This window comes from Ursus arctos, unplaced genomic scaffold (assembly GCF_023065955.2).
Source record: "Ursus arctos isolate Adak ecotype North America unplaced genomic scaffold, UrsArc2.0 scaffold_19, whole genome shotgun sequence".
Taxonomy (NCBI): domain Eukaryota; kingdom Metazoa; phylum Chordata; class Mammalia; order Carnivora; family Ursidae; genus Ursus; species Ursus arctos.
The window spans coordinates 34,781,098-34,804,915 of NW_026622863.1; the positions used below are offsets into that span (position 1 = coordinate 34,781,098).

General features: G+C 41.7%; 1 protein-coding gene and 1 long non-coding RNA gene across 3 annotated transcripts in view; both read left to right on the plus strand.

Moving 5' to 3' along the window:
• LOC130544171 (uncharacterized) overlaps positions 1 to 14,590 on the plus strand; it is a 73,837-nt gene extending 59,247 nt beyond the window's left edge. Inside the window, exon 2 of the long non-coding RNA XR_008960207.1 lies at positions 1 to 14,590. This exon is cut by the window's left edge and continues 40,108 nt beyond it. This is a non-coding gene — a long non-coding RNA (uncharacterized LOC130544171).
• The window catches only part of CDH13 (cadherin 13), a 984,509-nt gene that overhangs the window by 156,830 nt on the left and 803,861 nt on the right, over positions 1 to 23,818 (plus strand). The gene's annotated exons all lie outside the window — the stretch shown is intronic.

Here is a 23,818-nt window from a genome sequence, read left to right on the forward strand (position 1 = left end):
AAGATGTAAAAGCATCTCCAAGAAATACCCTGTTTAAATAATAAGCCATGTCCTCTGGAGACTATGACCAAATAACATTTGGCATATAAAAATGCAGAAATGTGTACCCAAGAAACTAGGAGGGATGCATCCAGGAACCAAGTGTCTCTTTAAGAAAGGGAAGAAATAAAGTGAAGCATGTCCTTTGCACATGTCTCCCAGATTTTGTTCCCGAAGCCTGCAGCATTGGCTTGGCCTGGAATGGACTTTCCAAGCAGTAGCATAAACTCATTACTACTTGTGGTATCTGCCCACACTTGCAGCAGGTACCGAGAAGACAGCCAAGCCTCGAGAGCCACGTGAGCCTCTGGACATCACCTTAAAGTGGTTCAGAGCGACCTTCATAAGGTGGCTCTCTTTCCCCCATTAGGTACCATGGCTCTGCACATTGCTGGCCCTCTCCAGCATCACCCTAAGGAGACCATCCCTCCATAAGTTCACAATCGCTGCTCTTAACTCCCAGCTTAGGGAATCAGACTGAATTAGTTCTTTGTGTTATTAACCAGAGGAGCACTTACATTTTCTGACATCTCTAATCTTGGCGCTCAGGGAATAGCACAGAGCATTTGCATGAAATTACCCCTCATTCTATCTATAGGCTTAGCTGCCAGCATTTGTGAATTTGGCAGAAGCCGGCAGATCTCACAGTTAATGTCTTCCTCTCCTGCCAGGCTCTTCAGAACAGGGTGCATTAGAGTGCTGCGTGACAAAGAGCAGGGTGCATCCTGGGATGTGGAGCCTAGGTGATGCTATTTGCATCCATTTAAAGAAGCAAGACTTGGTGGCATTATTCACATGCACGACTCTTAATGCCTTTTGGCTCATTAAGCCTTTGGATCAACTTTTGTAGGAGGATGTTGGCGAGAATATGGGCAGGGTTTAGGCACAGGTAGAGGTGAGCTTCCAGGTTGAATCTCCTACCAGGCTGGCAATTGTATGTTTCCTTTCGGACTTGCCAAAGGAGGTTTCTTTTGCTGTTTTCACTGTTTCTTGTTCTATCCACAGAGCTAAGTAGCTCAGGTTAGATTCAAGTTGATACAGTTTGGCCTGATGAGCCCTCTGTTCGCCTTTTCCCATTTGTCTTGGGGATTTCACGTCCCACCCCACCCTCAGGGTGTCTTGTGGAGTTGGGAGACAATCACTGATTGTTCAGTTCCTGTGCGGCTGGGTTGTTCACAGAAATTAGAGATGTCACAAAGTCTCAGTGCTTCTCTGATTAATTACACAAAGAGCTAGCTGGATCTGATTCCCTAAGCTGGCAGTTAGTGACAGGGATTGCGAACACATGAGGAAGGGTCCTCTTAGGTGTTGCTGGAGGATACACAGTGTGTAGAGAGGCCATTGTGCCCTGTGAGGAGATAGAGGGTCACCTTTGAGGATTGCTCTGAAGGTTTCCTGACAATGGATGGTCCAGACTTGGTGGTGTGGTTTTGACAGGACACTTCACCTCCCAGGTGTTCAGTCCTTTTCAATTTATGATGAGGGAGCTGAGCAAGAGAAACAATTTCAAAGGGCATTTTGGGTTTCAGAAAGATGGGAAGCAACTGGCCGTTCTGGTGGGCAGGACGCTGTTTCTCCCAGAGTAGTCCACTCTTTCTTTCTTTGTTTTAATCAGGAGAGCGCCATGTCATATTTTATTTGAAAAATAGAGTTTTGCTGTGCAAACCCCACAGGTCTAAACAATTTCTCTCCGGTCCGAGAGTCGTAGGCCATCTCTAGGCCAGTCTTCCGATTCTGAGAGTCATCATGTATCAAGTCCCAATCTCAGGATCCATTCCTGACCAGTCTTCAGAGAGAGTTGTCTCCTTTCTGTGGACAGGCATTGTGGGCATGCTCCCAGGGAGAATCGGGCTGATGAGGACTTCAATAGGTGACACCCTTTGTCTCAGAATAGGCCTCATCTCGACTTAAGGAGCGTGTTCCTTCTTTAGCTACTGCTCACTGTGACACGGAAGGTTGCTTCTTCAGCTAGACACTCCTGAAGCTCTAGGTGAGTGCTGACTTACAGACTAGTGGAGTTTAAAATTCTATGTACACACATATACACCTTATAAAATACATTGGGAGAATGCAGTACGTCTAGTTATACTGAATACTTTAGATCAGCATTTCTCAAAAAGGGTTACTTGACTTATTAATAGGTACAAAAAACAATCCTTTGGTCAAGTAAGTGAGAGCAAAGCATAGACTGTACCTGTGGTAGACAGCATAGCACCTGTAATTTCTGTGCCCCGTGTTCTCACCCAGCATAATCCCTTCCTTCTGAGTGTGGGTAGCATCTGTGACTTGCTTCTGGCAAATAGAACATGGAAAAGGAGATAGATGTCCCTTCTGCAATAATGTTTTGCTGTGTCAGATGCAGTCTTCGCAGACTGGACTGGGGAGACTCTCCATTGTTGGCTTTAAAGAAGTCTACTGTCATGTCCTGAGAGAGAATCTGTGAAGAGGGAAAGGACCCCTGGGCAGCCTATAGGCACAAAGAACAGCTCTTGACCAATGTCCAGCAAGAAAACTGAGACCTCATTGTACCACCCAGAGGAGATGAATTCTGCCAACAGAGAGACCTTGAAAGTGGCTCCTTCCCTAGGTGAGCATCAGAAAAGACCACAGCCCCAGCTGATACCTGGATGGCAGCCTGAGACCCTGAGACATCCCTGAACCACAAGATAATACATGCGTATTGCCCGAGGCAGCTAAATTTGTAATCATCTGTTACACAGCAACAGAAGACCAATACCATGCCCTTAGATATTTACAAAGAACATTAGCAAAATAAAAGCTTTGAGAGGGCATGAAAGAAAGAAAAATACTGAACTATTTAACTTTATTTAACATGACATTTCCCATACCAATAAGAGCATGCCCTGCCCCCCCCCCCTTTTAAACAAAACACCTAGAAACACCTTACAGTGTTGTGCTAGTTTACGGAAAATATTTAGGAGAGTGATTCTTAAATGTTTTGGTCTCAAGATCGTTTTACACTCTTAAAAATAATTGAGGACTCAAACCTTTTGTTTATGTGGATTTTATCTATTGATACCATATTTGAAATGAAAACTGAAAAAATTATACATCTATACCAATTAACTTTAAAATAATGACAAGCCCATTAAATGTTAACACAAATAACATATTTTTGTGAAAAGTAACTATATATTTCAAAACAATAACAACAACAACAAAAAAAGTAGTGAGAAGAGTAGCATTGTTTTACATGTTTTCACATCTCTTTACTGAATGGCCTAGTAGGAGTCAAACGGATTCTTATATCTGTTTAAGCATTCAGTTTGTTGTGATATTGCTTTGGTTGAAGAAAGTGAAGAAAATCTTGCCTCACAAAGATATGTAGTTAAAAAAGGGATGAGCATTTTTTTTTAAGATTTTATTTATTTATTTGACAGAGATAGAGACAGCCAGCGAGAGAGGGAACACAAGCAGGGGGAGTGGGAGAGGAAGAAGCAGGCTCCCAGCAGAGGAGCCTGATGTGGGGCTCGATCCCATAACGCCGGGATCACGCCCTGAGCCAAAGGCAGACGCTTAACCGCTGTGCCACCCAGGTGCCCCATGGGATGAGCATTTTTAATAGTCTTTTTAGGTAACTAGATATTCTTCTTCGATACTTAAGAAGTACTAGTTTCTTAAACGCTAGTTGCATTGTGGAATCTGAAACTCTATCAGTGAACTTCTTACAAAATCTGTGAGAGAATAAGAGTGAAAAAGGCGAATAATATCTTAGAATTTATATGAAAATAGTTTTGACTTTATATACCTGCTGAAGGTGTTTCAGGGACCCCATGGGAGTTCTCAGACCACACTTTGGTAACTACTGGTTTAGGAAATACTCCATTAATCAATTGTGGGACCTAGACTCATCTTGACCCATTTGTCAATTATGTATCGATTGCCTTTCATACAAGACACTGAACTAAGTACTGGGAAGAAAAGGAAATAAATAATATATGGTGCCTGCCTCAATGACATAATATCCAGGGGGAGAAGAGAAAAATAAGCAATTAGCTATATAGTAATAAAAATCCAAATGCAGTAAGTGCATGCTAGCTAGCTAAAGGAGCGAGGAGGGAGGGAGAGAGACAGATAGACTAGATAATTTATTTAGGTAGGTGGCCAACGGTGAGAAGGTTTTCCAGGCTGGGGCTGTGCAAATGTGTAGCCCCTTCAGGAATGGCCCCTTCCTGTAACACCTGCGATCATCCGGTGACACCTGGCGAGGACAGCTGCATATAGATGGAATTGCCAAGGTGCAGGAACCCACATGGTAGAGGCTAAGCGAACAGGACTTGGTAGCTATGGAGGGCATTCTTCTGCCTCATCAGACTTCCTAATAATCCTCTGTCAGGAAAGTAATCATCTTCTCAAAGGGAAATGGGGAAATTTCATATGTGGAGGTTTTGATTAATACAAGGAAAGAGTCAATTTAGTTCCATAATAGGCAGTACCCTGCAAGAGCCACATGGGAGGAGTGAGAATGGAGAGGAAAAAGGGATGAATGTGAACAGATTTTTAGAACACTTAAGTGGCATCAAACCATGGTAGCAAGTGTCCACTCTAATTGTAGTCCTTTCAGGGCATCCCTAGAATTCAATCAAAGTCCTATTCTGAGTAGTAGCTTTGTGCCTTGTATGAGTTTGTCATTTATTCCCCTCAATAACTCTTGGAGGAGGGAGGACGGTATCTGCACTTTGTAGCTGGAGAAACTAAGCAAAGAGAAGCTAACAAAGCGTAGGGGCAGGATTTGAACTCAAGTCTGCCCCATTCCAAGTTCTTCAAATCTCTTTCAGTCCCCTCCCTGGGTCTTTATTACCCACCACCCTCGCATACTGCCCTCCTACCTACATGGTTTGACCTATTGCTCCTGATCCTTTATCTCTATGCTTTCTGACCACTTGATACCTGCTCTGGCTTGAAGTACCTCTGCGGCCTCTCCTTGCTTTGAGGACTGTTTTTCTTCCTTCTCAGTTTCACTTTTCTTTACATGAGCCATCAACGCTGAACTTTCCCCAACTACTTGACTTTTTATACATATAACCTCAGATAAGAGGTGATTTTATCATCTCTTTGTCCTGGAACCACAGGACACCCTGTGGGCCAGGCTGGCCTGCATAGCCTTGGTAGTTGTGTGTGTGTGTGTGTGTGTGTGTGTGTGTGTGTGTGTGTGTGTGTATGTATGTGTGTGTGAGAGAGAGAGAGCGAGAGATACCTCTTAGGATCTCATAAAAGCCATGGATCCATTCCCTGGAAAAATGTGATGCATGTGTGCACACCCTCATTTATACAAATACGGTCTATGTACAGTTTTGGAGGTTTTGGCACTCGCTAAGGACCGTTTACAAGGTTCTCTCTATATCCTTGAGTCCAGGTTATGATCCCCTGCTCCCTCTACTAGGTTGTAAGACCCATGAGACATAAGCTGTGTCTTATATGTCACCGTACCAAGCACAAAGCACAAAGCCTGGTACCTATAGATCTTCAATCTGAGAGGGTAAAATTGAATGAGCTGCATGGCCCCATCCTCAGGATCCCTTTATCCATTTCTTGTATTCCTCCTATCTTGTCACACTCCAGGAAAGGAATGTACACCTCTGCTAGCCCAATGACCATTAATTTTGAAATCATGGCCCAACGCCTGACTACACACAGGCTGTGTGACATCATTTCAGACTATAAAGTGCCAAGCACTAATTGATTTGTAAGAAAGTCCACATGTAATGTATGGCACACTCCCAAGGGCTCCCAAGGGCTCCCAAGGGAGGGACAACAGCATCGGACTCATGTCAGGAAATCATTCTTGCTGGCCCTTGTGAGACAGGATGACATTCTGGCCAGGAAGCAGTCTTGACTTTGGATTTGAATCTGCCCCTGATGGAGTTATTCACAGATGGCTAACTTAAATGCAGCCTTCATAGCACTAAGGCATTTCAGAAGTAGCTAAGCAAGTGGCCCATGAAATGGAGGCACCAGAAGCCTCGGGAAGCATCACCAATGCATCACCCAGTGAAGCCGCTGTGTCTCTCCTTGGTAATGAGCATTTCCAAGGGCAACGTGGGGGATTTCGATCAACCTGTGAGAAGACAGGGTGCGCAGGCATTGTGGATCACGAGAGGGAGTAAAAACAGGCAATAAAAAGCAGAAAAAAAAAAATGAGGCCAGGATCCAAGAAGATACTTTCTGTGGAAAAGAGAGGGGAAAAAATAGCTCCACCCCTCCTGTCCAAATGAAAAGGCATTTAATTGAATGTTCTTTATAGAGGTGAAAAAATCCCCTGTGGAGTTCCCAGGGTTTCATTATCCAATTGAGTTCGGTACCTCAAGTTTCAAAGACCATTCTCCTGAATGATTATTCTTCTTGCAGTGTCAGTTTGCCCTGTGCTCAGTGAACCCCTACTGGGCTGCATCATTTAAAAGTCAAAACCCTGAAAGTATTTTTATGCCCAATATAGTAACAGAGCAAACTCTGGTATCACTCACTTTATTCTCCACAGCCTCCTTCCTCTTGTCTGTCATGCAGATTTCTGTGCCACTGAGGATGCTTGGAATCAACAGGACTGCTCCCCAGACACTTTCTTAATTCTGTGAAAGGCCTCAGAGGGAAAGAGATTAGGGGGCTGAGAGAGGCAGCGTCACAGTGTAGCTATTGAAGCAAAGGACGGGCCTCTCAGAGTGTTCCTCTTGAAGTTAGAAAAATCAGGGACGGCCCGGGGCAGTGGTGAGTGGCTTTAAGGAAGTAAGTCTATCAGGAGACACCAGGCTTTCACTGGGCTGAAATGGCCCACACAGAGTCCGGAAGAGCTTCCTCAGTGAGGACAGCCTCTTCTGGGAGAATCCTGGAAGGGAACTAGGATAGAGACCCTCCCAGCAAAATTATCAGTTCTATGAAATACGCCTCTTTGTTATTCTTGAGAACATTGTAAATCAGGTCTAAATCATTGGAACATCTAGAAAGTTATACCCACCCTCACCCCCACCTTGAGAGGGAAATCTGGGGGGCTGGGTGGAGAATCATTTCAAATCTCTCCCTTCAGAGACAAGCTCCTAGGATTGGCTGATAAACAACATAAAATAATTGCTTAGAAGTTTCACATCTGACCTGCTTAGCACCTGGCACACTTTGTTAATTTAGAAAATATTTGATGGCTCTGAATCCAATCCCATTTTCTCAAATAAAGGCTTAATTTCTTTTTGACTGAAATGAATAGTTATGTTGTCATACCTTAGCCAAACACCCTATAAATATAATACCCCTTCAGCCTTAATATTTCAAAAACTATAGTTTTCATTTCAAGCTGTTATGATATTTTATCTCTGAAGTTATAGAATAATTTAAACCAATTTTTCCTACTTCAGTTAGTTGGAGGTTGATTCTTCTGTCTGAACTCCTCCCTCGCAGAACATGTAAACTCCCTCCAACCTCCTGCACTGGCAGAAAAGCAATTTGTTTCCAAGATTCAAGACTAAAAAAACATGGCTGTGGGATGATCTAGAGACAGTGTTATGCTGATTCTTTCTCCTGCTTAGTTCTCTGCTCTATTTTGATGGTAAACAAACTCTAGGCTCCAGGGAGGTAACAGGCTCCCTGGGCTTTCCTTCCCAGAGTCTCCAGGTGTTGATTTGCATGCTTATGTCCAACAGGCTCACACATCCCTCCACCAAATGGCACAACCAGTTGGGTGGGGGAGTTGTTTTGCCCACAGTTAGCTAATACAGGTCTCTGCTTGGCAGTTTTAGCTTCTGATCTGAGAGCCCTGGTTCATGAACTGTTGTCCTAGTGCACTGGAAGTCAGAGGTCTGTGCCAAATTCAGCCTCTGCAGACTCCCTCAAGTGATTAACAGGTAGATTACCTTCCACATCTTAGCACCCTAAATTAAGGGGAAGGATGTTAAGGAGGGAGACTGTAAAGGCCAGTCAAGTGACACGTTAGAATCAGCCTGGGCCTGGAGGGATTGGGAAACCTCCAAGTGGCATCCCTATCTAATAATGACAGCTATCATCCTGAAGTCTATTCCCATGCACCAGCCACTTGTCCTGCATTGTTCTGAATGCTTGAACCTACCCTACATACTATACTATCCCCATTGTATAGACAAGGAATTGGAGGTTTAGACAGGACCTCACCTAAAGGTCATGCAGTGAATGAATAGCAGAACAGAACCTTGTACCCAAGCAAGTTATCTGTAGACACTTTACCCTTAACCACCACCTTCCCGTCCCATTTCTCACCATGGTCCACCTCTGGGCTGCTGATTTCCACTTCAGACACCTACCAGAGGGAAACAGTAGCTGTGGTCATGAACTGGCCCCTCTTTGCCAGGTTCTGTCTTGGATCCTCATGAGTTCCTTGGCCCATTCTGGGAAAGCATCCTCATTCTTGACTATCTCATATAGACATCATAGGCATCCTATTCATTTAACACAGCGGGAACAAGTTGCCATTGTTTATTTATAATTTTTTCATTGAACAGACATTAATGGTGTCTATTGGTTTTTCTAGAATGCTCCTGGGCCCTGGGACATGACTCAGTGAACAGAACAGGCAAACCTATTGCCATCTTAGGGCACAAAGCCTCCTGACTGCTTCTTCTGTGTCACGTTCCTCACATACACTGTCTGATGAAATCTCACAACTTCTCTGAGAGGCATTTTACAAACAGGAGACACAAATTTTGGAAGGTGGGGTGGTTGGCCCAAGATAATAAGTAGCAAAACCAGGTGAGCTCAATTCTGACTCTTGCTTGAACTGGAGGTTTTTTTGCCACTAGTCTCTGCTGCCCCCTGTAGATTTGTAGAGGGAGTTCACGGGTACTTGGAGGTACTGTCTTACCTAGAATCCTCCAATTTCTGCTCATTCATCTCTTCATTTTAGAGACACTTTCAATACCTCCCCAAGGCGATTCCCCAAATAACCGCAGTCATTCATTATTTTATTGAATAAGCAGATACTGGGTTGCTGTTCTGGACCAACCACCTCTGTAGGAGCTGGGATGTCAACAGGAAAGACAGACCTCCTGGAATTTACATATTTACATTCTAAGGGTGCATTTGCCTATGTTGATTCTTCTCACAATTATCTTCTCAGTTCATACTTTTGACTGTTGTTATTTGTGACATTTTGGCCTATGGGCATTGAGTCCAGGGGTGATATTCAAAATATTTAACACCTGGCTCAATCAGAAGGACACTGGCTCTAGGGGCTACAGAGAGTTCCTGGAGCTTCCCTGCTGACACGAATATTAACCCTTTAGCTGCTGAATTATAATAAGGTTCTGGAGGATCCTGAAGGAAGCTGGGGCAATACGGCAGGGGAACTTGGGTCTTGGAGTGGCAGATTTTTACCTCGGGGCACAGAAGTGTTTCAGTGTTTCTTCAATGGCTGTACTTATGTGTGCTAGCAAAATTTCAGCCCTGCTCACATCACACGTGGGAGTTTGCCCTTTCCAACTAGACGGAATGCCCACTGGAGGCAGGGCTCCTGTCAGCTTCTCCTTCCTCCAGAGGAGCCTGACATGGTGCACATTTGATCTGATTCATCCATGACTATGGACTTGGTGTAAGTTACTCCTCATTGTTTCACGATTTGACCTCAAAGCTGAGCAGTACAGATGAGATGAGGCTCTAGTTTTTATACTGTAGTATCTCTTACTAGTTTTTCCTATGACTCTCACTTTCACCGTTGAAAAGAATGGCGACTTTTTTTTGTTGCTATTAAGTGAAGTCTGCCATATACTGTTCAGTACCAGCGTTTGATAGAACCTAGCTTTTGGAGCCTTATGTGGTCCACAACTCAACCGTGTTCATTTGAGCACCCAAGGGGTAGTTCAAGAATAAGTTTAGATCAAGGGCAGCAGTAGTCACAGAAAGAGTATTACCACCATGCTGTGTCAGGCCAGAGCCCTGAAGCAAAGGCAGCAAATAGGTGACACTCATGCTGCCTTCATCCCTTTTTAAGGGTGTACGTTACAAATCCATGACTGCACTCCTCAGGATCTCAGAAAACTTCTCATCATATCACTTCATGCAGCTGCTACCAATGGATCTGAATTAGTTCGAGAAGTTAAACCTATTGCAACCCCATATCCAGGCTGCTCCTAAATTAGAAAAAGAAAGAGGGGGTATGTACAGACACCTCCTCTACCCCACCCAAAGAAATGCTGATAATTATTTACCTGTTTAGGAAAAAGAACAACATTATTTAGATTCAGGTTCATATAGTAATTTAACTTAGTGCTCAAGATGTTACCTGTCATTTGAGTGAGAATCCAGTGACTAATGATAAGATCTACAAGGGCCTCTTTAGGACTGTGAGTGTGTGTGCGTGTATGTGCATATGCACACGTGTGCGTGTGTGTGTTCTACCCTGTGGTAAGATTTCTTTAGATTTGACGCCTAACAAAACAGAAAAAGACCATGGTCTTCTTCGAAGACATTGCAATATGTCATTATTGCTGGTTTGTGCTTGTTTTATTAAGAGCAAAGCTCATGTTCACACAGTGGTCATTTCTGTCACTATCATGGGTCCAGATTTAAGCTATAATTGAGGCTTTGCAAAGTAATCAGATGCTTTCTCCCCCCAGGTAGCTCTGAGTTGGGAAAACTTTGTCTGATGGCTAAAGTAGCAGTGAAACAAATGCAGACTCAGTGTCTTGAACTGGAACCATGAAAGGAAAAAGGGCGACTTACTGACTGTCCACTGAGTGCTGGGTGACTCTTTTAACACCACTTTATTTAATGTGAATGATAACCCTGTGGAGTGGGTATTATCATCCCCATTTTACAAATCTGGAAAACAAGAGCATCAGAGTGATTAAGCATTTGGGTGGGAGTTGCACAACCAGAAAGCTAATATTAGAACTCAGGTCTGTCTGATTTCAAAGCTCTTTCCACACTATCTAAAATATTCATGCACCAGATGAAAGCTTTTCTTATTTTCCCCTGGACTTTTTTCTCAAATGTGTAGCTCTGCTTTCAATACAAGGTTTCTTGAAATGTGATGATGTGATTATATTTCTGGTTATTACTCCCCAACCATCATTTCAAAGGGACTTGACGTGAGGCTGAAGGGATAATGGCGGGGTGAGCCATAAATGCAGGTCAGCGTTTCTAATGTGGGCTGGGCAATGTCTGAGTTACCCAACACTGTTTTTGGAAGTGTCTTCCCCACTCCAGGACAGAGGTTATAGCATAGATGTTCATAGGGGCCCAGTAGTTACTGCAAATAAGTGCCACAGACTGGCCTGTAGCAGGAGGTCAGTGGCGAGCTTGAGGGGCTGGGCTGTACTAGAAAACACATGAGCTAGAGTGGGAGTTTTTGGTCCATTGGGATGATTGCTAGGTCCCTGCAGGGAGACCACGGCCAGCTCCAGTTGGGTCTTTGGAAGGGAACTTAACGAAGGGACTGTTTGATAAGGTGCAAGCAGAGAAATGCATCCTCCAAAGTCACTGTCCTTCTCTCTTCAATCCGCTGCTGGTGTCCCCATTTGAGATCTAGGGGAACAGTAGAAAGTGCAGCCTGGGGAAATCAGAAAAAGTTCTAAGATTGGCCAAAGTCTAAGGGCTGCATATATAATAACTTACACATTGCTCAGTTTTTTAAAAATGTGTCTGTGTTTGGTTTTCTTTTCATTTTAACCATGGTTTACTGTTGGAGGGGAAAGTTGGCCGTGAGGCAAGGAACCAGGCTGACTGGACCTGCTTTCTCTTGGGTGGTTGCTTATTAGAGTTCCTGGTGGATAGCTTTCAGTCTCATGCTTGTAGAGGTGATGAAAAAAATAAACAAGGTCACTGGTTGACAGAGTGCCTTAAACAGTTCTGTTTACTCAGGTCACTTGTAAAGACCAATCCTTTCTGTTCTGTGTGTCTGATGGTGGCGGCTTCCATCTCAGCATCTTGAAACATACTGGTGGCTCCCATGGGTTGTGGTCTTGCAGTTGGCATGCATCTCCCTCTGGTTTTTGTTGTTGTTCTTTATTTTTTTGTTGTATTATTCCTCAGATCTATGTGTTTGAAAGCATCAAGTACGTTTCCAACAGAGATATGATCAGAGAATTTCATTTTTCCCTCCTCATTTATCCTTTTTTCCCTCTTCCTCCTTCAATTCCTCTTCATTACTAGAAGCAACAGCAGCAGCAGCATGGCTAACACTGAATATTTTCCTTGTGCCAGGCACTGTGCTAAGTGCTTAAATGGATTATCCTGTTTATAGGAACAGGAACCCTAGGAGGTGGGCATGAGCTGGATTCTCATTTTGCAGATGAAGAAACTGAAGCCCAGAGAGGTGAAGTAATTTGCCCAAGGAAGTCAAGTTGTTTAGAACTTGGCAGAGGTGGGATTCCAACCCAGGCAGTGTGCCACCAGAGTCCTCACTTAACCACTGAATTTCACACCTCTTATGATTGTTCAAACCCAGCAACTGCACTCAGAGAATGAGAGAGAACTTGGAGATGAAAGACATGTCAGTGATTTCTCCCCCCATCCCACTTCCTTTCAGCATCTTAAAAAGCACTGGGTGAATAAAGCTAGACAGTGATCAAAGAAAAGTCTGATACATGTTCTTTTTTGTTGTATGATTCAGTTGCTTACACATAATTCATTTGTAAATTGATACTAATGAAAGTTGGTCTTGAAATATTGTATACAACCCAAATCAGGAGCTTGGCACCAAATCCCCATTTGGCCCACAAATTATTTACTCTTGCCAAATTAGAGTCGAGAGTAATTTACCATAAGATGGGTTTTTAACCCTAATATGTAGACATATCAACAGTTTGCTATGAAACTCATTAGCTTCTAGAAGCTGCTCTTGTTAAGGGGATGCTATCAGGGTAAACATATCACTTTAGTCTTTTTTCTAGCATTATTAATTCCACCTTGTAATAAAGGGAAAATAAATGGAAAACTCTTGTTCATTATTAATTCACTTGGACCCATTTATTTCCATCAGTAGCTTCTGAGAGAAAGTTAGTTTAGTACGTTTTCCCATGTTCAGGCTCAGTGTGGGATTTTATGTTTTCATAATTAACAGGGACATTTTTCAAACAGAAAAATATTATTTTGGTGCTTTTTGAAAAAAAACAATCCAAAACAAACATAGTGGCTATTGAATATGATTTTCCAAATGGAGTATAGATTTTTCATTTTCAACATACATCTCTATCTCCTGATGTTATGGATTTGGGCTTTAGGGCAACCCACTACCAGGTTTCTAGCTGTCAGAATTGGACAATTTATTGGCTCCTAAATAGGAACAGTGAAAACATTGCATTATCATGATACGCTGTTGCAAGCAAAGAGCATCTATTTTCTAAGCAGATGTTTACCAAGGACCTGCCTACTGCACACAGATGAAATTACGCTTTGTCTTACTGGACATGGTTGGTGCCATTGTGATTAAAAGATGGGCTGACTCTTTGGTTGACCATTAATTATTGAATATTCGTCTATCTTGTCAATAAGATAAAGTTTGTCTAGATATTGCTTTTTATTTACCGGTTTATTTTGGGTTAACTAAATTTGAGATTATGCCAAAAGTTCTTCACTACTGAATGAGGAAGTTGGGTCTCATCAGTGGCCCAGATCTCCTTTTAAAACTCTGTGATTCTCTTGTATCAAGACCTAGTTCAATGAATTTCTAGCCAAATTGAGGAAAAAAGGGTGGCTATTCACTTTCAAAAGTTCTTCCCTTCAGTGAAGAGATCCCCAAGTGATCCCCAAAACATAAACCAGACTTCTTAACTTGAGATCCACATAACAGAGACCACAGGATGGACTTCAGGATAAAGGCTCATCAATCTTCCAATGTATGCAGGATGCTATGGGTATGGACATGTTTCACAGAATGTCATCACATTCACAAAAGGACTCATGAGAACCACTGACCTTAGGTAATTCTTCTAGATAGTGGGGTCTGGCCAGTGATACATGATATGGGGCCATATTTACCGTATATTTGCTTACAGCTTGTCCTTGGTCATACTGTTCAACTACTGCACACTTCATTATATAAAAGAAAAATAACAGGATTTACCTAAAGCCCAAAGGAATACTGATCCTGTGCTAATTAAAGTTTGTTCTGGGATTTTGGAGTCTCAGATGAGAAACCCAGAGTCATGTTGATTTTCGTTATTTTATTCATTTGCAATCGGTATTCATTTATTTAAATTGAGTGTGCGGATTCTCAAATATCTTATTCTTGTTTTCCATTTTGTGATTCCATTGAGTACATTTTGTACCACTAAAGAAGGGGGAAAATGGAATAGAAGGTCTTAAAACTCAAAAGCAGCCTAAAGTTATATGTTTGTGACCCTTAATGAGCAAAGATTAAGATCAGTGTTGGGGCGCCTGGGTGGTGCAGTCGTTAAGCATCTGCCTTCCGCTCAGGGCGTGATCCTAGCATTCTGGGATTGAGCCCCACATCAGGCTTCTCCCCGCTAGGAGCCTGCTTCTTCCTCTCCCACTCCCCCTGCTTGTGTTCCCTCTCTTGCTGGCTGTCTCTCTCTGTCAAATAAATAAAATAAATAAATAAAATCTTAAAAAAAAAAAAGATCAGTGTTTAAAATTTTTACATTTCACCTTGCAGGAGTTCTTGATGCTTAGAAAACATGGTATGCTCGGTCCTTTTGTAAGAAATAGCAAGTGTCCAGTCATGCTTGGCTTCCTAAGCTCAGACTCACCCTCACCCTACAAAGAACCTAAAAGATAGCCACCATCTCCCAAGATTTATACACATATTTATCTCTGAATCTTTAACCCATCTCCCAACATACTTCTAGTCTGTTTTCAATTAACCTGGCTGCTGAATTCATGAGATTGTCTCCTTTGTTAGTCTATCTAACCTCCTGGCTTGAGGCTCCTCAAGAGACCTCTAGCTCCTATAGATTCCAAAGCTTTGAGGAAAAACTTTGTCTAATCTACCCTATCTCCAGGATCTTCTAGCTTTGTGCAGTCACTCAGGAACCTCTCTATCCCCTGAATTCCTATCAAGCCAGCAACTATCAAGTTTAGCCCTTGGTCACAGATGTGAAGTCATGATGGACAGGCAGGGTTGAGAATAGCAAGGTTAATACTGTTGACTTTTGAGTCAATGATACTTGACTGTTGAGAAAGGGTGTTCACGCAAAGCAAGAAGAGGAACCAGTGTGATGTTCTGGAATCAGTAATCAAGGAAAATGCAAAAGTTAACTGGAGGAAATTGGATAGGAACTTGGAAAGGCTCGTTCAATCTCTTCATTTAACTTATACACAGGCTATAAAATGATTCCAGGTAATTTTATTATTATTACTCAAAATCTTTTAATAGTCCTCAGACTGTTGACTCTTTAAGTCTGGGGCAAGGGAGAGGGCAGCTTTAGAAGTCTGCGATCTACATTCATGCCAATCCCCAGTGTCTTTAGTTCTGTTCTCCAAAGCAGTCCCCAGGAAAAGGATTTGGTGCAAATCATTTATTTGTGAAGTGACAGGAAACTCCAGTAAGGGAATAGGGAGTGATACTGGGAATAAAAGGAAGGCAATAAGTTGTATGTGGGTGGATAGGTTATCATCATGGGCGACCTGTGGGGTTCTGTTTGAGACACTTCAGAACTGTGCCACCCACAGGGCCAGGAAGCTAGGGAAACTATCTACCAACTCTCTCATTGGTTGAGGTCTTCTCCCAGGGGCATTACCTCCTGGTGCTTCCAACCCACCAAGGGAGCAGTTCAAGCATGGTCAGGGGCCACAGAAAGAAGATGTAGATACTGTGAGAACAGTGACCACTAAGGGATTATAGGTAGAGTGGTAATAGTGTCTGCTACACCCAACATTATAGATAACTGAGATTTGACCCTAATGAGGGTAGTAGACTCTTCAGCTTTTCATAATGCTCTTTCCTGTACCTGGTGGCAGAGGCAAAACTGGGGAGGACATTGATCTTATAGTTTCCTAAGAAAGGCGACACAGAGATCTGTTGAGAGATCCAGTGGACCCTTTTCTCTTGTGGTACTGTATCAGGGAGTGATAGCTCCTTAAAACAGCAAAAGAATGGAAACACCCGCACATGATAGCAGCATGTCCACAGGGTGGGCAGCTGTGCCCACAGTCCAGAATTTTTGCTCTGTGACTTCATCTCCTTTTCCCATGTTCTCTCTCTGGCTGTACCTTTCTTCTCCCTGTCACATACCCTGTATATATATGTATATATGTGTGTACACACACACACACAGATATACAATGGAGCATTATTCAGCTATAAAAATAATGAAATCCTTCAATTGTGTCAACATGGATGAACCTGGATGACATTATGCTAAGTGAAATAGGCCAGACGCAGAAAGAAAACTATTGCATGATTCTACTTCTATGTGGAATCTAAAAAGGTAGAAATCAGAGAAACAGACTAAGGGGGGTGGGGTGGGGGAAATGGGGAGATGTTGGTCAAAGGGTACAAGCTGTTAGTTCTAAGATAAGTAAGTTCTGGGATCTATTGTACTGCAGGATGTGTATAGTTAATAATACTGTATTGTACACTTGAAGTTGCTAAGAGAGTAGTCTTAAGTGTTTTTACCACACATTAAAAAAAAAGGTAACTTTGTGAGGTGGTGGGTATATTAATTAACTTGATTTTGGTAATTATTTCACATGTATTCATATATTAAATCATCATATTGTCCAGTCTAAATACATCCACTTTTTACTTACCAATTATACCTCAATAAGCTGGAAGAAAAAAGGTGAGGGCTGAGGGACTGACTGGATGGATACCATTTAAAAATTGAGTGTCTTGGAAGAAGTGAGCAGCAACCCTCACCAAAATGTTCAGACAACATTCCCATCTCCCTCCTTCAGCTGCCCAAAAAGTGCACTTGAAGTTGCCAGGGAACGAACTTCCATTGTGTCTCCCAGCGATCACATATGGCCGTGACTCCATCTTTCTCATATGTGCACTTCACCTTTACCATCCTTCTCACTTTGAGATAAACCCCACTGAGGGTCCTGTGTAGTCTCAGTGACTCTCAAACATCCATTTGGATCCCCGGGATGGAGTTATTGACCCCTGTTTGTTTTTTCCCTCCACTGTGCTGTTCTAAGGCAGAAACACTGCTGGGCATGGAGTTCAGATAGCACAAGCACACAAAGCTTTCTGAAAAGGCAGAGACTATACTGAAGTGTTTTCTTTTCTGTTTTTTGGCCAGTTACTCTCACTGACCTTGGGTAGGTCTCGACCACCCTCAGCTCAGCTACTCTATGCATTTCAGGATGTGGTCCTGCTGCTGGAAAAGCACTATGAAGACTTAGAGTTAAAAGATTTAAATTGACCTCAAGTTTGAATAATTCTTCTTTACCCTTGAAGGGTGATTACTCTATTGTTTTTTTGAAAATGCACACCCATCTACCATTGCTTATTAGACGTTTTTCATCTCAGAATTCAGGAAGAGGCAGCGTGTTCTCTTTTCAAGTCACTGACTTCTGTAGCACCCAAGACCCAAAGGACAGTGTTCATTTGGGATCTCTGAGCAGCTCAGACTCAAAAAAAATTTTTAATCCTAGTGTATAGACAGAATGTGAATTGCTCAACATTTTTTCTTAAATGAATATTTAGACAATTTCTCAAATGTTCCAGAAGTCAACTTAAGTCTTAAGCCTTTTAGGTGTGGTATAGGATAAAAAGGAGAGAAAAAAAATACTTGGGATTCATATTAACAAGACCATCATGGGTTTGGCTTCTGGTTCTATTATATGCACCTCTTCCTCTGTTCCCCCACATGAAAAATGGTAAATATATGCCTTACTGTGTGGACTGGGGACCCCATATTTATGAAACACGTGGCCCAGGACATAGCTCCTGGTAGACACTCAATATTTGATTGGACCCTCTCAGCTCCTTCTCTCCAGGATACATAGCAGGTGCTAAAGCTATCTGAATTAACACAATTCCCCAGATTAGATATACAGTGGAGAAGAAAATGCCATGAACTGATGACCCATCAGCACAGTTTAGGGTTAGAAAAAGCCATAACTAAATTGAAAGATATACTAAGAAATTTAGAAAAAAAATAATCTGTTTTTCACCGAATGTATATTAGTTTTATTTGATTTTTCCACCTTACTAAATTCATATTTTCATTTTTATTTTATTTTATTTTTGAAGATTTATTTATTTATTTTAAAGTGATAGAGAGAGAGTGCTAGAGGGAGTGTGAGCAGGGGGAAGGGGAGGGGTAGAAGGAGAAGGGAAGCAGATTCCCCATTGATTGCAGAGCCCTATGGGGGGCTGATCTTAGGACCCTGAGATCATGACTTGAGCCAAAACCAAGAGTCGGATTCCACCCATGCACCCCCATTTTTATTTTAAACAGAATTGCTTGTAGTTATTTACTTAGAATATATCCAAAGTTGGTACTCTCACCTTATCCATCTTTCCTTATCCAGAGACTTAATGGAAAATCATCCACATAAAGCATGAAACATCATTAAGATACCTAAGAGTTTGCTATCACAAAAGAATGTGGTCTCTTTTTTCACTTGCACTGAGCCTGTCTTTTTGGGAGTTCCTCTATCTTCACTCTCAGCTGCCATTTCTATGTAGTCTTTCCTCTAGTAGGGCTGCAATATGAAAGCCCTTGATGGGGAGGTATGTTGTGTAACCCAGGAGGAAGGGGAAATATGGGCAGAAGAGAGAAGTGATCAGATTATAAAGTTGCTTGGTGACCGTCAAGACCAAAGTACCTGTGAATTTGTGTGTTTTCTGGCCCTTCTACGCATTTGATGATTAAATCCTACAGCTGTCCAAATCCGGTCCTTGGCTTATCTCAGCTATGCAGAGTGGCATTGCTGGTTCAAGCTGTCTGTGGAGAAACAGATGTATGAGGCCAAAATCTAGCAAAATGCCAGAAGAGTATGTTTGGGCAGCATACCAAAATGTAGTTCAGGGGGCCTGCATGGAGCTGGGACCAGGGCCAATGGTAGATAGTTGGAAACTGCAATAAGAGATGCCCAAATAGGAAAATGACAAGTGGGAATGTCGTTCTGTGAATTAAAGTCAAAAAAAACTTCATAAAAACATGATTTGGGGACTCAGTGTGAGAACCTGATTTGGAACTTTTCTCATAGACTGGTGATTTCAAATGGTGCTTTTGTTGGAGGAAGTCCTGGGAGGCTAAGTTCTGTCTTAAAGGCATTGCTTTGCCAGTGTGATATAGATGCACTATACCATGTCAGATAGAAATGAGGATGCGTGTAGAAGGTACTAATCTCCTGTTCGCAAACTCTGGGGTGCCAATAAGAATCATGTTTGTCTTCTAAAACTGTACATACACTTCAACTTTCTGCCAGTTGGTGGAAACTTAAGCTAAGTCCATTCATTGCCTCCATGATCCCCTAGGTTTCTGTCTACTCTTGATTGCGTTTATGTGCTGACATGGCACGTGATGGGTGGGAGGCACTCTGGCATCCACTGCGATGTTATTTTATCCATCTGGTCTTTGGTCTTCTCCTTCCAAGCTCACGGGTGACTCAAGTCATCCAGCTCTCTCTCCATTGTTTCAGTCCCTTTCCAAAGCATGCAGGGGCCATTCTGTTGCACCTTTGCTGAACTGGGTTTGGAATTGCAGCTCAGAGAGAAGACATGGCATTGTCCCTTTTACCATGTGTGCATTTCTCCTTCTCTTTCCAACCCAGTGGATTTTTTAAAATTTAAATTCAATTAGCCAAGGTATAGTACATCATTGGTTTTTGATATAATGTTCAATGATTCATTAGTTCAGTATAAGGGAAATTTTGTCTGGAAAAAAAGGCAGTACCCTGGATCATAATCCACTCTTCCCCATCTGCCATTAAAACCCCAAATGTATAGCCTGATTCCTTTTAGATTTAGGGTTTGAAAGACAAAATGGGCTCTTAAAACCATAACAACAACAACAACAAAAAACCCTTTGACGTTGAAAACTTTCAGCTTGTTTATTCTAGATCTCTCTTTGCTTATTAGCAGCAATATCCCTTTCCTGAGGCAATTAATGATGGGAAGTGGGGTAATGAGTAGAGAGAGACTTTGGGGAAGATCTCATTTAATTCCTGCCCAAACTTTCAGCCTGCCTGACTAGAGCCTCAGTTGAAAAATGATATTTTTTTCTTGGGCAGAGATGAGTCCCAAGTACTCTCAGGCAGAGAAAGCTAGAGAGTTTGCATATTTGTCTTAGAACTCACGTGAAACAATGATGAGTGAAATATGGCTGTGTTTTTCCAGCAGGGAAATTTTAGGTCCACAGAGACAAAAGACTTTCATTCTGACATAGTAAAGAAGGACAAAACATAACTGAGGAACACAGCATATAGGTAATAATGTGAAATTTGCAAAGAATACTACGCCTTAGCTTATTCCAGTGAGGATTTAAAAGATGTGGGTGTAGCAATCATCATGAGGGTAAAATCCAAGATAACTAGAGGACGGAGAGGAAGTAGCTGTCTTAGAACAAGACCGATAAAGTTTTCAATCGAATGACAAGTAACTTCTAGTTTCTAAGTATATGCCTTTGCATTTGAGACCATGCCTTTTATTTTTTTTGTAAACAAAAGACTTAAATTGCTTTTACTGACAACACATTGCCAGATTTGTGCATAGAACCAGTGTTCCAAATGCTATGTAAAAATGCAGCAATTGACCAGATTGTTAAGTAACCTGCTATAATTGCTTTTATTTGTTTAATTCTTTGAACAAACAGCCTTTTTCATCTTTTGCCTGAAAGACAAAGAAGAGTTAAAATTTTATGGCTGTTTTTCAGGGAAAAGTAAATTGAGTGTTTGTTGGTTGAGTTTGGAAGATTATTCTCTTTAGCAGTTTGGGCAGCTTGACTGATAGGGAGAGGTCTGGTAGCTGGGAAGGCTAGAGTGAGTAAAGTGGGGGATTCTGAGGTCAAGGGCAGTGTCAGAAGCCCAGGATTCCCGGTGGAGTAGATGAGTGGGAGATACCATTTAACTATAAGAAAGAAACAGAAGAGCACAATCATCCAGGTAAAAATGGCATCATGTCTTCATTTTGCTGCTAAGGATTCTTACAAGATGGATCCACTGACCTCTTATCTTGGAGACCCCCCCATCCCCTTGTGGGTTCAAGGATAACCCTCAAGCCTAAGGCTTTGTGTTTTCTAAGAAGAGAAAGGATACTCTTATAAAGGGTGAAAGGAACAATTCATGTCAAGATTTTACCCCCCAAAGCCATATTGAAGTATTTTGTATGTGGAGAAAAACTGTTGAAGGGTGAATATATGAAACTAGATTCACAGCACTAGTTCTTGGGGATTTTAATAAACTCTCTTTAGGCTCTTCTAAACTTAAAATGCTGTTCTCAGCTGTGTTTCAGGTCATTTTTCAAACTGTGCGCTCTCTTTCCCTTAAAATGATCAAAGGGAATTGCTTATTATCCAGGGTCAACTTATTAACTGGAAACAGAATATTCCCCAATTACAGTATCTCTTGAACATGCATCTTACTGAGCTCTAGGCAAGGGGCAAATTGAGAAGGAGAGGAAAGAGTGCAGTAAAAAAAAAAAAAAAAAAGAATCCCAGGGTCTTACTCTGGTCTCCAGCTGACTAGCTCAGTAACCTTGGACAACTTTGTGACCTTTAAGCATGTCTCCTCATTTGCAAAATGAAACTAGATGGGGGTAATTCCCAAAACTCCTTCTTTCTCTCTGCTTTTCCTAATTTTTTAGAACTGCTAAATTATTACATGTATTAAATGATTTACTTTCTCCTTGGAAATAATGGAGCTCATTTTCTAGGATCTCCATCTCCCTGTATTTCTGTTAAGCAAGATCGAATACTTTTGATATCTCTGTGTCTACTTTCTAGGGAATTACAGATATAATAATACCATTTGATTTTGTGGAGACACTTAGTCAAAAATTGTCACTGAATGCCTTATGCTTTCCCACAGTGCTATCAGAGCTGAATCCTTACAGCAGACAAGCCAAAGATAAAATAAGAAGGATTGACAAGAAAGGGAGGTAGGGAGAGCTTGTGAACACAAATTGAAAAGGCAATAAATTAGAACATGAGAAAAGCCAAGAAGAAGCTTCTTTCCCCATTCTTGAGGGTATATTATATATGTCGAAGGTATATATATATTTTGAAAGTATATATAAATATATATATGCCATATATTTATGTGTGTGTGTGTGTGTGTGTGTTGTTTTGGTAAGACGATGTTGGAAAGGTGACAAAGGAAATGCTTCTAACACTTGGTGAGCACCTACTGTATACCAGGCATAGGTTAGGCACAGACATTTGTTTTCCACTTTGTAGATGAGAATATTGAGGAGCAGAACTCACCCAGCAAATGAGTGGTACAACTGAGATTTTAAGCCAGGAATTTATGCCAGAAGACAAATGAAAAATTAAATAATCACGGATAAACCCGCTACTCCCCCCTGAATCTGTCTTCTCCTCTCTTTCTTGGATATTGATAGCATTACCATTTCGCTCTGCAGAGTACTTCAGACATCTTCCTATGCGCATATATGTGGAAATATCTTACTCATTTTAAGGGCTATATCATATTCATGGTGTGGGTCTGCCATAAATTATTTAACCTTTTCCCTATTGGCTTTCACTATTAAAAATGATCCTATAGTAAGCATCCTTGTACCCGTTTCCATGTACACATATGAAAGTATTTTTCTAGGTAGATGTGAAAAAGCAAATATGCACACATGTGTGTATGTGCACATGCACATGTGTGCACATATATGTATGTGTATATGCATATATTTCCATATCTGTGTGTATATGTATTTTTAAAAGATTCTGCCAAATTCCCCTTCCAAAGGGTTTATGCCAAATCACCTGCCCATGCCCCCACCAACATTGTATGAAAGTATCTGCTGTCTACGGCCATACCACCCTGAACGCGCCCGATCTCGTCTGATCTCGGAAGCTAAGCAGGGTTGGGCCTGGTTAGTACTTGGATGGGAAAGTATCTGCTTTCTCATACTAAAACCAATACTTGATATCATCGAACTTTAAACATTTGCCAAACTATTATTACATTATTTTTTTCAAGTGCATTTCTCTGATCACGAGTGAGTTTGAGCACCTCTTGAGTTATTTTCCTCCAGAAAGTTTCCAAGTAACTGAAGGGAGAATGACTGAGCTCTGCCATGTGCTGTGCAGAAAGCCAGTGCCTTTCTTTGTGAAGAGCATGCTGCAGGGCCATTTGACTTGGAGATCCTGGAGAGGAGGGGGTGGTAAGATTACATTCTCATTAGGAATTCACCTGGGGGTCATAAAGGAGGCTGAGCAGGCCCTTTAAGCATGTAAGTGAAGACACTCAAATCTATCAGAATACTAACCCTGAAATCAGGTTGAATTTACAGCCATAATATCTATCTTTGGATTTGGTTTTATGTTTTTACCCTTGATTTATGTGCATGCCTTCCTTAGCATCCCATATCTCAAGCAACATAAATGTATTAAAGTAATGGAATTTAGCAAATATGTTACGGTTACCATCTTTGTTCCCAAGAGGGAATTTGGAAATCTGACAAATATTATAGCTTTCATTTTCAAGACCCATTTTCTGAGCAGTTTCACTAACAAGTCTCCTGATTTACCATGCCATTAACAAAAATAATTCTTTCTGGACAGCAGTAAAAGAAGTGGATTAGCACAATTTACGGCTTTCTCAAGATACATATAAGGTGCCTGTTAAGAAAAAAAGGGACAGGTTTTTGATTAACTGATGCATAGACTTGCTTTTAAGACACCCCAGTTCATTCTCCATAAGCTCATCTATTAAGGAC